Raw genomic sequence first — 15,430 nt, forward strand, 5'->3', positions numbered from 1 at the left:
ACAGCAAGCAATCTAATATGTTATATATGTACAATAATTTTAAACATATCTCCATATTTGTCACTGCAAAAGAAAGGGGAAAAAACTATAAGAAAGAAAAAGCAAACAAACCAAAAAAAAAAAAAAAAAGTGAAAATATTATGCTTCAAACTGCATTCATTCTCCACAATTCTCTCTCTGAATGCAGATGACATTTTCCATTCCAAGACTATTAGAATTGTCTCAGATCACCAAATTGCTGAGAAGAGCTAAGTCTATCATAGCTGATCATTATACAGTATTGATGTTACTGGGTACAATATTCCCTTGGTTCTACTCACTTCACTCAGCAGCAGTTCATGTGTCTCTCCAGGTCTCTCTGAAGTCATCCTGCTGATTGTTTCTTATAGAACAATAATATTCCATTAACTTCAGATACCATAACTTATTCAGCCATTCCCCAGCTGATGGACAGCCACTTAGTTTCCATATTCCTCGCCACTACACAAAGGGCTGCTACAAACATTTTCACATATGTATCCTTTACCCTCTTTCATGATCTCTTTGGGATGCAGACACAATAATGACACTGTTGGATCAATAGGTATGAACAATTTTATAGCCTTATGGGTACAGTGGAATAGGACTTCTTAAAGTTTTTCACACATGAACTCTTTTCATCTGAGAAATTTTTACACAACCCTATATAAAATATGTAAACAAATCAAAACACTTATTGATAATAAATCATAATTTTACAACCCCTACATTTAGTTACATGACTCCACAATGAAGGCCCATAGTTTAAGACGTTTCCATCTAGAACAATGTTCACTTTACACTTAAGGGAATTGAGGGTAAGAGTCATTTAAGTGACTAACCTACAGGTCAGGACTTAACTTCAAATCTTCTGACTTTAAACCCAATACTCCTTCCTTTCTAATATGCTGGCAGATGAAATCCACCTTGGAACCATGGAGGGCTGTAAGCAGGAATGTACCATGAGTGAAGATTTTGGCAGCTATGTACGTGCAAGAAAAATTGGAAAAGAGAGTGACTAGAAGCTGGGAGGCCAATTAGGAGGCTATTAGAGTGATCTAGCCAAAAAGTGAGATGAGCCAGAACTAAGATGGAGGCTTTTTGAAAGAAGGGAATTTATGTAACATATTTTAGAGATAAAGAACCTGCATAATTCAGCACCTGATTGAATATGAGGGAATGGGAAAAATCAAGGATCATTCTGAGATTATATAAACCTAGATGGATGGAAAGATAGTGGTATCTTCAGAAGAAGCAGATTTAGAAGTGAAGATATCATGGACTGCATTTTTGAAAAAGTGAGTTGGAGATGCAGGCAGTGTACCTGCAGAACTGAAATTCAGGAAGTAGAACTAGGATTGAATATAGAACTGGGAATAGCATACAGAGAGATGGAAACAGATGAGGTAACTGAGAGGAAAGAATGAAATGGCATGGGGAAGCAGAACAAATCCTAGGGGGAAACCAAGTGATAGATAATGCTCTAACAAAGGAGACTGAGAAAGAATAGTCATATGGATATGAGAAGAAATAGGAGAATACAGGGTTATGAAAGCCAAGAGAAATATTCTGAAAGAATGGCAGTCAACAAGAGTACAAGTAGGATGAGGACTCTGACAACAATCCTAGAAGCTTCAGAGGAGACAAGTGATCAGAAGGCAAGGGAAAGAAATCAGAAGAGACTGTATCAAAGGGAAGACACTGAAAAAAGCAATTAAGGCTAAATAGAAATGGATTGGGAGAGGTGGACATAAGTACCAAAGAAAGTTGATGAGGGAGGGAGGCAGTCTAGGTGAAAAGCATAAATAGAAATAAGGAAATGGAAACATTCCTAACATATTCAAATTAACTAAAGCACAGAGAAGGGATAAGGGATAAGGGAATAGGAAAGCAAGCAGAGGCGATCACAAATGCCAGACAGGGAAGTCTCGATTTTGTTTTACAAGTAAATGGAAGCCACAGGTTTTTTTAGCCAATTGACCTAAAATAAAGGTCTGATCATGTCAATCTGATAGTAATGTAAAGCACAAATTGGCAAATAAGATTGGTAATTATAGGGAAACTAGTTAGGAGGTTCTCATTGACACAAAGCCTAATAATGGTCTGAAGGAGATACATGGCTGGGGGAAACTGGTTCACAAATACCAATGCAGAGGGAAAAAAAAATAAAATAAAATCTCACTGAATTGTTGATTGAGATATGTGGCACAGGAGGGGTACTCAAATATACAAAGTAATCTGTTAAAGATTATTTCCAACTAACTTGGGGAAAGTTAATTTTAGTAAAAAGTCCAAATGATGAAAGGAATGCATTTTTAAAAATTATGTTCAAGCATTTAAAGCAATTTTTAAAAGAGCATGTAAAATAATTTATAATTAACAACAACAAAAAAAAAAGGTGTATAATGAAAGAAGGAAGATTAGGGAACCACAGAAAAAGTATAAAACTGCTAGACAGAAAAACTGGGTTCCAATCTTGTCTCTTGACACTTAGGCACTGTAGGGCCATAAGTAAATCACTCAGCTACTCAATCTGTTTGCTCAGCTGAAAAATGTAGGTAACAATACCTACAGTATACACCTCCCAGTGTTGTGGCAAAACTCAAAGGAGTTTATTAAAAATACTTTGTAAACATGAAAGTGCTATTAAAAAAAAAATCAGTTGTTACTCTCTTAGGCTGTTTTAATGAACATACAAAAGTTAACTTGTAATTACCAAAGTAATTTTTTCTGTTAACACAAATAAAGTGCAAAAATATGTAGCTAAATAATCTTTAAATGATAATAAACATTTCTCCTAACCTTGTTTATTAAGTTGTATTATTTTTAGAATACATGTGTTCTGGGGCAGTTAGGTGGTGCAGTGGATAGAGCACCAGCCCTGAAGTCAAGAGGACCTGAGGTCAAATTTGATCTCAGACATTTCAGACATTTTAATAATTCCTGGCTGTGTGACTCTGGGCAAGTCACTTAAACCCCAATTGCCTCAGGGAGGGAAGGAAAAAAAAAAAAACTTACATTCTTTTCATATCATTGTCTTTTGCTTCTCTTCTGGCAAAATTTTCTTCACTTCAGTATTTTTGTGTTTCAGGTTCATATTTTCTCTCTTAAAAGTTACTACTTTTCTGGACAGATTTTTCCATCATGTATTCAATTTTTCCAACTCTGCTGCTTATGTTTTTTTAACTTTTGTTTTGAAAACTGTTTCCTCTCCTAATTCCCATATTTGTTTCTCCAAGGAGACTGTGATCTATTTTTTCCTCCCTCTTTCTTTCTTCTCTTCCTATCTCTCTTCTCCCTCCTTTTTTTTCCCCTCCCTTACTTCCTTCTCAATGAAAACTTTTTAAAAATCCCCAAAGCATATTGAACAACTACTATAAAATATAGGGAAAAGAACTATTCTGTGAAAGAGAATTGTGTGAACAATCCATAAATGATGGGACAATAAGAAGAAACATCAGATTCAAAAGAGAAATAAAAATCTTAAAAGATGATCTTCAGAATGAAGAAGCAAAAGGAAATAACGTGAAAAGAACATGAATATTCTAAAGGGGAGTGTGCCCAGAACCACTGTGGCAGGCCATCTCCACAGATGGGATCCTAAGTCACAAAACCTAAAGACTTGCTTGTGTTCACTGCAATATCCTGGGAGAATCAATTGGGGCTGAGAACATTAATTATGAAAGTTTTTTTATGTTAATTCATAAAGTTCTTAGCCTGGTGTTGGTGGGAGTAGTGCTACTACAGAGTTCTATCTTCCTATTTTGTGGATTTAGCTGTCATTGTTCTAAATGTGACACACAATTCCTTGATTTTGAGACTAGAGAAAGCTTTTGTAGAAAGCTAGTATTCAACCATCAAGCTGGCCATATGTTCTGCATTATTTTTAATGTTTGATTGGTACATCACACATATCAATCACAAAGCATGTAGTTCAGGTGCTTTGTAAATTCTACAGAGATAGTCACTGTACGGTGATAATTTCTCTGATCTTCAATCTCCTCAATGGTAAAATGAGGGTGATACTGTGAGGAAAATGCTTTGTAAAATTCAGAGTGCACACAGAGCCATTACTCCAAATTCCTGTTTTGTTGCTGTTTTGTTCAGTTTCACTCATGCCCAACTCTTTGTAACCCCATTTGGTGTTTTCTTGACAAAAATACTAGAGGAGTTTGCCATTGTCTTCCCTCACTTATTTGACAGTTGAGGAAACTGAGGCAAAGTTAAGTGACTTGCCCAGAGTTATGAGACCAAATTTGAACTCAGGAAGATGCATCTTCTTCACTCCAGGCCTACACTTTATACTTTATACATTGTGTCATCCAGTTGCCCATTTCCTGTTTATCAGAGTACAAATTAATTGGGACAATCCAATATTGCACAAATCTATTCTTGGCTTTCAATCTTTTGTCTTCCTGCTTTTCAGATTAGAGATGGACAGGAAGAACTTCTCATTCATAACATGTCTGCTGGCAGAACTCTTAAAATTCTTTTTAAAAAACCATAGCATCTACTCACTAAGAGAAAGCCGGGGAACTATATCAATACAATTACAAAACACTTTCCACACAAATAGAGATAGATCTAAACAATTAGAAGAATATCAAGTACTCATGAGTAGGCTAATAGAATAAAAATGACAATTCTACCTAAATTAATATACTTATTCAGTGCCATACCAATCAAACTGCCAAGAAATTGTTTTTCAGAGCTAAAAAGAATAACAAAATCATCTGCAAGAACAAAAGGTCAAGAATTTCCAGGGAATTAATGGAGAAAAAAATACAAAGGGAAGTGGCCTATCTGTATTAGACCTAAAACTATATTATAAAGCAGCAGTCATCAAAACCTTTTGGTAAAAACTAATTGAGTCGGAAATCAGTGTAATAAGCTAGATTCACAAGACACAATAGTCAGTGACTATAGTGATCTAGTGTTTGATAAGCCCAAAGACCCTAGTTTCTGGGATAAGAACTCCCTATTTGACAAAAGTTTCTAGGAAAATTGGAAAATACTATAACAAAAACTAGGCATTGACTAATATCTAATACCCTATACCACGATAAGGTCAAAATTTAGACATAAAGAGTGATACTATAAGCAAATTAGAAGAACAAAGGGTAGGCTACCTCTCAGATTTATGGAGAAGAAAGGAATTTGTAGCCAAAGAAGAACTAGAGAACATTATGAAATGCAAATAGATAATTTTGTTTATATTAAACTAAAAAGGTTTTGTACAAGCAAAAGCAATTTAGTCAAGATTAGAAGGGAAGCAGAAAACTGGGAAAAAAATTTTTATATCAAAGGTTTCTGACAAAGGCCTCATTTCTAAAAAAAAAAAAAAGGGACCGGCTCAAAGTTATAATACAAGCCATTTCCCAGTTGATAAATGGCCAAAGGATATGAACAGATAATTTTCAGATGAAGAAATTTTAGCCATATGAAAAAATGCTCTAAATCACTACTGATCAGAGAAATGTAAATTAAGACAACTGTGAGATACCACTTCATACCTCTCAGATTGGCCGAGATGATAGGAAAAGATAATGATAAATGTGGGAGGAGATGTGGGAAAACTGGGCCATTAATACAATATTGATGGAGTTGTGAACTGATCCAACTATTTGAGAGAGCAATTTGGAACTATGCCCAAAGGGTTCTCAAACTGTGATTTGATCCAGCAGTGTTTCTACTGGGCCTGTATCCCAAAGAGACTTTAAGGGAAGAAAAGGAACCCCCATGTGCAAAAATGTTTGTGGCAGTCCTTTTTGTAGTAGCAAGGAATTGGAAAATGAGTGAATGCCCATCAGATGGGGAATGGCTGAAGAAGTTATAGTCAATGAATGTAATGGAATATTATTGTTTCATAAGAAACAATGCTTGGGATGATTTCAGAGAGGCCTGGAGAGAGTTATATGAAATGATACTAAGTGAAGGGAGCAAAACCAAAAAAACATTGTACACAGCAACAAAATGATTATATGATGATCAACTGTGATGGATGTGGCTCTTTTCAACAATAAGGTAATTCAGGCCAATTCTAATAAACTTCTGATGGAGAGAGCCATCTGCATCCAGATAGAAGACTGTAGGGAATGAAAGTGGATCACAGCATAGTATTTTCATTTTTTTGTTGTTTGCTTGCTTGTTTTTTTTTTTCTTTCTCATTTTTTTCTTTTGCAGCATGATAAATGTGGAAATATGTTTAGAAGAATTGCACATGTTTAATCTATATTGGATTACTTACTGTCTAAGAGAGATGAAAGGTGGGAGGGAGGGAGAAAATTTGGAATACAAAGTTTTGCAAGGGTGACTGTTGAAAACTTATTTTTGCATGTATTTTGAAAAATAAAAAGTTATTAGTTTAAAAAATTTAAAATCCCTAAGATCATAGAAGGATCACCATCTGATAAGCAAAATTCTCAGCTAATTTTTGAGAGCCTAAGCCAGTGCCTGAGTTAAGTTTTACTCTTCTTTCTCTGCCCTTCTATTCCTGTGCAGTGTGGTTAAGAAAATATACAATAAAAATAACAACAATTAACTTTTTTAAATAGAACAGTCTTAAAGAGAAAGAGGAAGGTGCTAGTTTCATTCCTTTGAATCAAGGAGATACTGATATTGAAATACCACTTCTGAAGCTTGACTAGATGAGCCTGGGCAAGTCATTTCCCTTCTCTCAGGCTGTTTCCTCATCTAGAAAATGGGGATAAGCGATGGTCATTTCCTACCTCCCAGGGCTGTTGTGAGGAAAGTGATCTGTAAGCACAAAAGGCTTCATGTGGGAGATGGCCAGGAACGAGATGATCTAAAAGTGAGGCCCTAAGCCCAGACTACCATCTCTACCTGACGGGCTACCTGGGCACTTCCTCACAGGAGCTACTCGTGGCTGGCATTTCCAAGCAAATTCATCTTCCTAAAACAAAGGTCTGTTGATGTATGTTGGGATGGTGACAGTGTGGGGAGGGGATGAGACAGTGTGTTTCCCTCCAGGTGAGGAGCCCTCATGCAGCTGGCACACCTGTGGGCAAAGCTAGCACTGAGGCAGCCCCAGTTCTGCAGGGGAAAAAAAGGAATCCGGAAGGTTTTCTCTCCTTTTCTTTCCACCTCTCCCCCTCCCCTGACAATACAAACACTGGATTTTTTTTTTTTTTTTTTTTTTTTTTTTTTTTTTTGCCTTTTGGGTAAAGTCAGAGAAATGATCTGGTTAGGAGCCAGACAACTAGTGGAGAAAAGGAATAAGAGGGAATTCTGAAGCAACAGCAGGCAGGAAATGAAAACTCTGGGGATCATTCATTGGTCATTTAAGCTGGGAAATCGTTTGTAATCTAATGAGAGTACAAAAGAAACCTGTTGAAGGAAGATCCTGTTCTCCAGATTTCTGGTCCCACAGTCTCTCCACTTGAACCCTCAGCTTCAACGACACTCCTGGAGATCCCAGTGCTGAGATAACATTGAATCCAGCCTGACCCAACAACAAACCCCAAAGGCTGGCTTGTCATAAACCCCTGCTATGTGTTCCAATTTTTTTCTTATTTCACTAAAATAAACAAATTAAAGACTCCAGTTACTTGAGAAAACAGCCCGATTCCCACACATATTCCAGAAAAAATAAGATGAAAAACTGATTAAGACAAAATATAAGTAACCCTCACCTAAGCCAGGTGAGCAAAGGAGGCTGCCCAGAAGCTTCTGACATTAATAAGAGGCCTAGCTGCATGAAAAAGGCAAGCACAGCCCTTGGAGGCCTCCTATTCCAAACAGGAAGCTCCAGGGAAGTGAAGTACTCATAGAGGTCTGGGCCTGGGGGAAGAAAGGAGATGTAAACCCCCCAACCCACCAAGCTCCTCAGCTCCTATCTACAGAGCAGTAATCAATCCTCCAATGTCAGGGAATCTGAAAGTGCCAAAGGAGCCACCTCGAATGGTCCAGAAGACCAGTATCCTTTGATGTGTACAAAGTCTAAGACCTATCAGCATTCATCTGCAAAAGGAGAGCCAAGGGCAGGACACCAGACAATCACCTGGGGAACAAAAAAATGTTCCTATCATCCCATGCAATGTGCAAGAATAGTTAAAACGTGGTCCTGGCCAAAAAAGAAAGAAAAAGAAGTGCAAATTCAAGTGTGAAAACCAGAAATATGAATAAACAAAAGACACTAAATTTCACTAATTCAGAAACATTCAAGACCCAAGGAGAGAGGAAAAGAAGAACACTGTGATTATGAGCAAAACCTCAAATAAAAGTATAATTTGGCTATCAGGTCTATTAGAATTTCTTTAAGAGGTAAAATGAGAAATAAAGATATTATAAAATAAATAAGAACACTATAGGAAAGAATTAGAAGGAAAGTAAACAATTCAGTACAAGAGACAACCACCAAAAAAGCCAAACTAATCACTAAGATAAAAGTTTTGAATATCAAAGAAAAATTAATATAATTGAAAGCAAGAAACATCACTGAACTGATACATGAAAACTAGCTCATTTTTTTTCCTGAGGAAAAACAACTATTAAGAGATAAAGACAATCTGATTTTTTTTAAAAGAGAGAGGAAAATTAAATTTCCACTAAGAAAAAAATGAAAAGAATTAACAACAAAGATAAAGAAAATTATTAAGAATTATTTTATTCAAATATATGGTAACAAAATGGCTAACTCATGAAACAGATGAATACTCACATCAAATAACAGGACTTTCAGATCAAAAAATAAAAAAATTAATAATTCAATTTCCTAAAAAGAAATTGAGCAAACCATATATGAGTTCTATAAGAAAAAAACTCCAAAACCAAGTTTTACAAGTTAATTTCACCAAATATTAGAGTACAATTAACTCCAATATTATATAAACTGTTTGTAAAAATAGAAAAAGATGGGATGTTTTTAAACTCTATCACATAAATATGGTCTTGATACTGAAATCAAGGAAGAGACAAAGCAGAGAAAGAAAACTAAAGAACAATATCCTTAAAGCATATAAGAGCAGAAATAGCAATTACTAGCTCAGAGCTTACAACATATTAAAAATATAATATACTATAACCACATTGCATTTATACAAAGAATGAAAAACTGTTTCAAATAAGGAAAACTATAAGCATAATGAACTATAACTAACAATAACAATAAAATGATTTTATCATAATCAATAAATACTAGAAAAGATTTTGTCAAAATAAAACAACCATGTCTTTTTTTTTTTAATTACAAACCATAAGAATAAATGGAACTCTCCTTAAAACATAGTATCTATCTAAAATCCAGCCTCAACATTATATGTAATGGAGAAAAGCTAGAGGTCCTCCTAATACTGGGATAAAGCAAATATGTCCATTATCACCCCCACAATTTGACATAGTGCTAGTAATGCTAGTTGTTGCACTGAGACAAGAAAAAGAAGTTGCAGAAATAAGCATGATCAAAGAGGAAACAAAACTATCACTTTTGAAGATGCCTTTTTAAGAGAACTCCACAAAAATGAACCTCACCACTCCAAGATTACAATCAATGATGCTGATCAATATATCACAATTTAGTTTGGAGACCTTTTTGTTATTATTGTCAATGAGGTAATAATATTGCAGGTTACACCATAGCCATTGGCCTTAGCAAGTGGGCACTTAAAACTTAAATATACCAAGTTTACGATATTAGTGATCCAGAAGTTGGGTAGGTTTCTTCCCTATGAGATGACAAAGAAAAGCAGGTTCTGAAGTTCATTTAAAAAAAATAAAATCAAAAGTTCTAGTTGCCATGAGGAAGGCCACTGCCAAAAAAGGATTAACCTTCACTACCACGACTTTAATAAAAGAATTGACAACTGGAGGTTGGGGAGTAGCTGTCCAGTTGACAGTGGAAACCCAACCCTTTGATAACTATTGAGCTGAGCATTAATCCTGGCCCATTCCTACTCATCAGTTCCAAAGAGCTCTGGTTATTTATACGTCTGTGTACCAGAGATCACACTACCAAAGGTGAATTTTTTTTTGAAAGTAAGCCAAATATATATAGAGGACAAATCTTCTAATAGAAGAAACCAATACTTCTGAAATGTCCTCCTTAATACCCTCCAAAAGAAAGTTGCCAAAAGACAAATCAGGAAGCTCAGACAATGATATTAGGCAAAATACTTGATTAAGACCTGACTTACAAAGAGTCAATCCTGACTAATCAATTCCTGGAAGACTTCTTGAGTCTTCTACCTACTTGAGTCAAGGCCTCAATCACTTGCATGGGCTGAGCCCACGTGGGTGAACCAAAGCTCATTTCTCCTCATGGCCAGGCTTATTCAATTACCTTATCCCCATGGCTACCTTCCTATTTTCATTTGCCCACTATGCTTTACTATAGAAACTAACTCCAATTGACCCTCCTTGTATCCTCAAGAATCATTTCAACAATCACATAATACAAAAAATGTGGCACTAGCTTGCTGATTGACTCTCAAGGGGATACAAAGGACAGCAAGGAGAAAACCTCACAAGGGTAGAATATTCAACTCGAATGACTTGGGGTTTGATAAAGTTGTTTTAAAAATTCATTTTAATAGTATTAAACAATTCTACCTGCCCAAGGATGATGTGGGTGATTGAAAATTCATTTACTGTGATGATGATGAACTCAACCTTGAACCTTCTTTACATTAAAATGCATACCCTAATCAGAAGTGATAGTACAGAGGTGTCCATGAGGAAGAAAGACATTGTCTAAAACCTCTTTGACAAAAGCTGCTGCAGTCGTAGACATAACCTGATAGAGTAATCCCATATCCTGAATAAACATTCGTCAAAGTTAGGACAAAGCTCTCAGTAATAAGTATTTCTATGGCATGTTAACGTTTACAGAACACTTTACATGTCCTACTTGATCCTCCAAATAATCCTATAAGGTGGGTGGGCTATTATGATCCCCATTTTACAGATGAGGAAACAAAGAAGAGAAATTAAGGGATGTGCCAGGGACACACAGGTAAATCTAAGGAAGGGTTATCCCGAATCTTTCTGACTCCCCCCCCCCCAATGTTCTATCCACTGTGCCATCAAGCAGTTACCCTGAGATGGCGAGAGAAAGCCATTCAGAGGCAGGTCTAGAACCATGCAGGACTCATCCTACTGACCCTCCAAAAGCAGATGCTCCACTGGACATAAAGAAAGTGATGAAGCACTCTCCTTGCTCGAGGGGACAGAGCCACTTTGTAATGTTTCCTGGTTGTTGTGGTCAGCAGGTGGTGTGTGATGGCCCTTAAACAGCTCCTGATCCCAAAGCGGAGAAATGGCTTGCAATGGTCCAGGCTCTAAGATCAGCCAGGCTCACATGCTCATAAGCCAGCCTCAATTACTCCTCTCTCTCACCCCACAAATGCCATTAGTTGCCAAGTCCTGCTGATTTGATCTTCGCAACATCTTTCATCTTCACCCCTTCTCTCCCTTCTGACACTCTACCACCTATCTTGCAATGGCTCCTGGAAGTCTGCCCACCTCAGTTCATCCTCTCCTCAACTGTCAAAGAGATTTCGTAAAGCCTAGATATGAACATGTCACTTTCCCAAGCAATAAACTCCATTGGCTCCTTATCACCCCAGCATCAAATAGAAAACCTTCTGGCATTTAAAGCCCTTCCTAATCTGGCCCCTTCTTACCTTTCTCATCTTTTAACACCTGATCCCTACCCCCACTCAATGTACTCTTTGATCCAATGGCCATATCTACCATCCCCTTATGTACCTGATGCTGTCCCTCCTGTGCAAGCTTGGTGTTCCTCCAATTAGAACCTTGGCTCTTGTAAGGGGGATCACACCAACAGCACCTCCATTTTGGATGCAAAGGCTTAGTTGGTTCTGAAAGAGATGATGGGATGAAAGAAGTCCAAGAGTCCAAAGCTTTTAGGAGATATTCAGGATCTGAGTGGGTCAGACAGAACTTCATTGCTCTAGTCAAAGATGTCATGATAGCATTTTACTCACACCCCAAAAGGTTGACCTTCAATCAATCATCTTGTTTACCTTGTGTTTCAAAAGCCTTACCCAAAACTCCTTACAGGGAAAAATATCATCTTCCACCCACTTAACATGACAACACCCTGAGACTGTCCATGTGTGTGAACAGTCTTGATTGCTGGAGCAGCTGCTGGGACTGCCCCCACGTCCTGCTCAAACTTAACCAGCCCATATAGTGGTGTGGTGGGAAAGCTTAACGGCACTCAGGTGGGACTCTGCCCAGAAATAGGAGAACCATGAAAAACAGAGAAAGGACAGAAACCCTTCCTTGCCATCCCCCTTGGTAACTGGCTGCAAATAGAATTCATCTCTGTAAGGTCAAGTATGCTGAACTTCCCATTTTAGCTCTAAAAAGGGACAAAAGCTACCGCATTTTGAGGCCTCTACCTGATGCAACTGTCCTTGAAGCAAGAGCAAATTCTCAGAAAACTCTCCAAGACTCTTTCTTCTCCTGACAAAAATTCTGAATTGCTTCTATTAGACCAGAGATATCAAACATGCAGCTGCAGCACATTATTTTCATCAAGTTTAGAAGCTGCTAAATTAAGGAGCCGCTCCCAAACATGGCACAAACCAGATTAAAAAATTGGAAATATTTAACAAAGTCAGTAAACATGCAGTGAAACCTTTTAAAATAAAGCCACAGGTGGTCCCCAGGGAGCCTTGCACGTGGTTTGGTGGCCCAGGCCTCTCCCTGCCACCCATGCTCTGACTTCCCTAGGGAACCAGTCCCCACCAGCCCAGATTCTGATTCCTCGTCTTCACCTCTGCTCTTAGCTTCCTCTGCTTCATCTTTCTGGGGTTTAATCTAATACTGGCCCATCTGGGTCAGAAATCCCACTTGCAACCTGTAGCATCAGTCCCTCCTCCTATTGCCTTTTTACTGCCACTCCTCAGCTTTCCAGAGACTGGTCCTCAGTGATCACTCCCCACTACCTCTCATTATCTTACGTTCAAAGACAACTTTTCTTCATTCTCCTGATGCTGGCAATCCAGTTTTTCTAAAGAACAAGAACCCAGATCACAGCATAGTATTTTTCCTTTTGTTGTTGTTGTTTGCTTGTTTTGTTCCTCTGATTTTTTTTTGTCTTTTTTGTGTGAAGCATGTTAATAGATGTGAAGATATGTCTGGAAGAACTGCACCTTTTTAACCTATAGTGGATTGCTTGTTGTCTGAGGGAGGAGGAGGGTTGGTTTGGGGGTTTGTTTGTTTGTTTGTTTGTTTTGGGGGAGGTGAATGCTGAAGATTATTACATGTGTTTGAAAGCTAAGGAGCTATTATTAAAAAAAACTATCTTTGCATGGAATTGGAAAAAATAAAATACTATTAAGAAAACTTACATGCTGGATACCATTGACACAGTTATACCGTGCAATGGCTCAAGATAAAGCCTTTCCAAATCTCAGTCTTTCTCTAGCCTCAGGCCCTGTCCATTCAATGAGAATTTATATGTTTGTTTCAACATAGGGTTTGGAAATAAAAACTTTTGCAAAATGAAAAAAAAAAAAAGAATCAAGGCAAAATTGATTTTTAGAAATACTACAACCCCACTGGATGCCATTTCTTCTACACAATACTTCACCCATTTCAACAATAAAATTAAGCAGAAAATCTCTACCAACCCTACCAAATACTCTGCACCAAGCCTAATTCAGGTGGGCCACAAAAGGTAATGACAGTACTAATAATAAAAGCTAATAATTCCTAACATTATATGATAGTCATTTAGATAAAAAATGGCTTTTTTCCTTCACCTCTCCATTTACCACATCAACTGACTGGGTAGTTAGTAAGACAATAAGGGTATTCCTACAGGTGAATGGGAATTCTGCTAAAACTTCTGATACCAATTCCCCATTAATTTGACTTTTTAATGGCTCAAACAGCAGAAAAGTCAATCTAACGATCCTGAGAACAGCCTTCCCTCTCCTCTTAAAGGGAAATCTATCTATGCAACCTACACATGAGGTGCTGGGTCTTTCACCCCATTTTTGTGGTGGTAGAAACTATCCTCCAGTTAAAAGCTACAAACCAAGAGGGACCACTTTTATCAGTATGTCTAAACTAGCAGGCTTTAAGATCTACTCTAAAAATCAGGTCCTCACTGCAATTCTCCCTTACTGCTTCCTAACTGGTTGACCAGTGTCTGTTCAGAAGAATTACATAGTCTAGGAAAATGAATTCCTTTTCCATCAGAGAAAGATCTGACAGCATTATGTGGTGAGATCTAACTGTATTGAAAAATGGACCCCAATAAGATCAAGTCCTCTGGACTCTCCAGAAGCTAGGGCAAGACAAATGGTTCTGAGTCCAGTTTCTAGTCAGCTAATTTCTTGATCAAGTTTAGAACCAGCTAAATTAATTCTTCAGAAAGCTAAATTATACTGAATCCAACAGTTTTAGGAAGGATAAGTAATCGTGTTTTAGATATGTTGAGCTGGCAATGATACACAAATCTAGCAGACACTTAAAAGACACTAGAGATTCAAACAATGCAACAAGAAGTGAAAGGTCAATGTACAAGTCCTGCTGAAACCTGAAATGCCTCCTCCCTTATTCCTCCTCCTCCACATAATCTTCAGTAATGCTTTTATTCTTTTCTCTGATTCTACAGTGAGTTTCTCAAAGGCAGAGAGGTCAGATCAGTATTACAAGATTCTCTAAGATGCAGTGATTGGAACATTAATAGTTTGGAGTCAGGAAGACCAGAGTTCAAATCCTACTTCAGATACTCACTAATATACTACCCTGAGCAATTAGTCTGTTTCCTCATCTGCAAAATGTAGATATTAATAACACTTGCCTCAAGGGGGTAATGTAAAAATGTCCTGGTCCCTAGTTAGTGGTAGTACTAAATTTCCTCTAAAGCACCTGGTATGTAGATGCTAAATAAAATACATAGATTGGTGATTTAGTACCTTAGTACTTAGATTCTAAGAGCCTTAAAATTTAGACTTCCTTCAGTCACCCTCATGGGGAAGGAAATCCCCTCTGCAAGCCGCTGCTTTTCTGAGGGCCTCCAATAGTGACTGCTACAACTGCTGCCTGGGGAGGCTTTCAGAGCTCCGGTCTGATCATGTCACCCTCCTCCATCAGCTCCTGGGGCTCCCTAATCCCTCGGGAAGCCATGATCTAGCTCATTGAGTTTTGGGTCTCTCCAAATAGTACCACTCATATAAATGGAAAAATTTGACTAGTAAAACAAAAACACAATAGAGAAAGTCAAACTGTTCACCCAATTTCAGTATTTCTAATGTATATCTATTTAAGTCAGGTGTCCACTTACAAGAAAGTTAACTTAAAATTTGTAAAAGCTGAGTTCTGCAGTAATACTTGAGAGTTCAGAATGTGAACACACAGGTATGTACACATATATATACACTCATAAATATATACATACCGTACTTCCATTAAA

The 15,430-nt window shown here is 37.5% G+C and overlaps 1 protein-coding gene across 2 annotated transcripts in view; it reads right to left on the minus strand.

Annotated features, from left to right (window-relative positions):
- HYCC1 (hyccin PI4KA lipid kinase complex subunit 1) overlaps window positions 1-15,430 on the minus strand; it is a 102,302-nt gene that overhangs the window by 78,264 nt on the left and 8,608 nt on the right. The window lies entirely within an intron of this gene.

This window comes from Antechinus flavipes, chromosome 5 (genome assembly GCF_016432865.1).
Source record: "Antechinus flavipes isolate AdamAnt ecotype Samford, QLD, Australia chromosome 5, AdamAnt_v2, whole genome shotgun sequence".
NCBI lineage: Eukaryota > Metazoa > Chordata > Mammalia > Dasyuromorphia > Dasyuridae > Antechinus > Antechinus flavipes.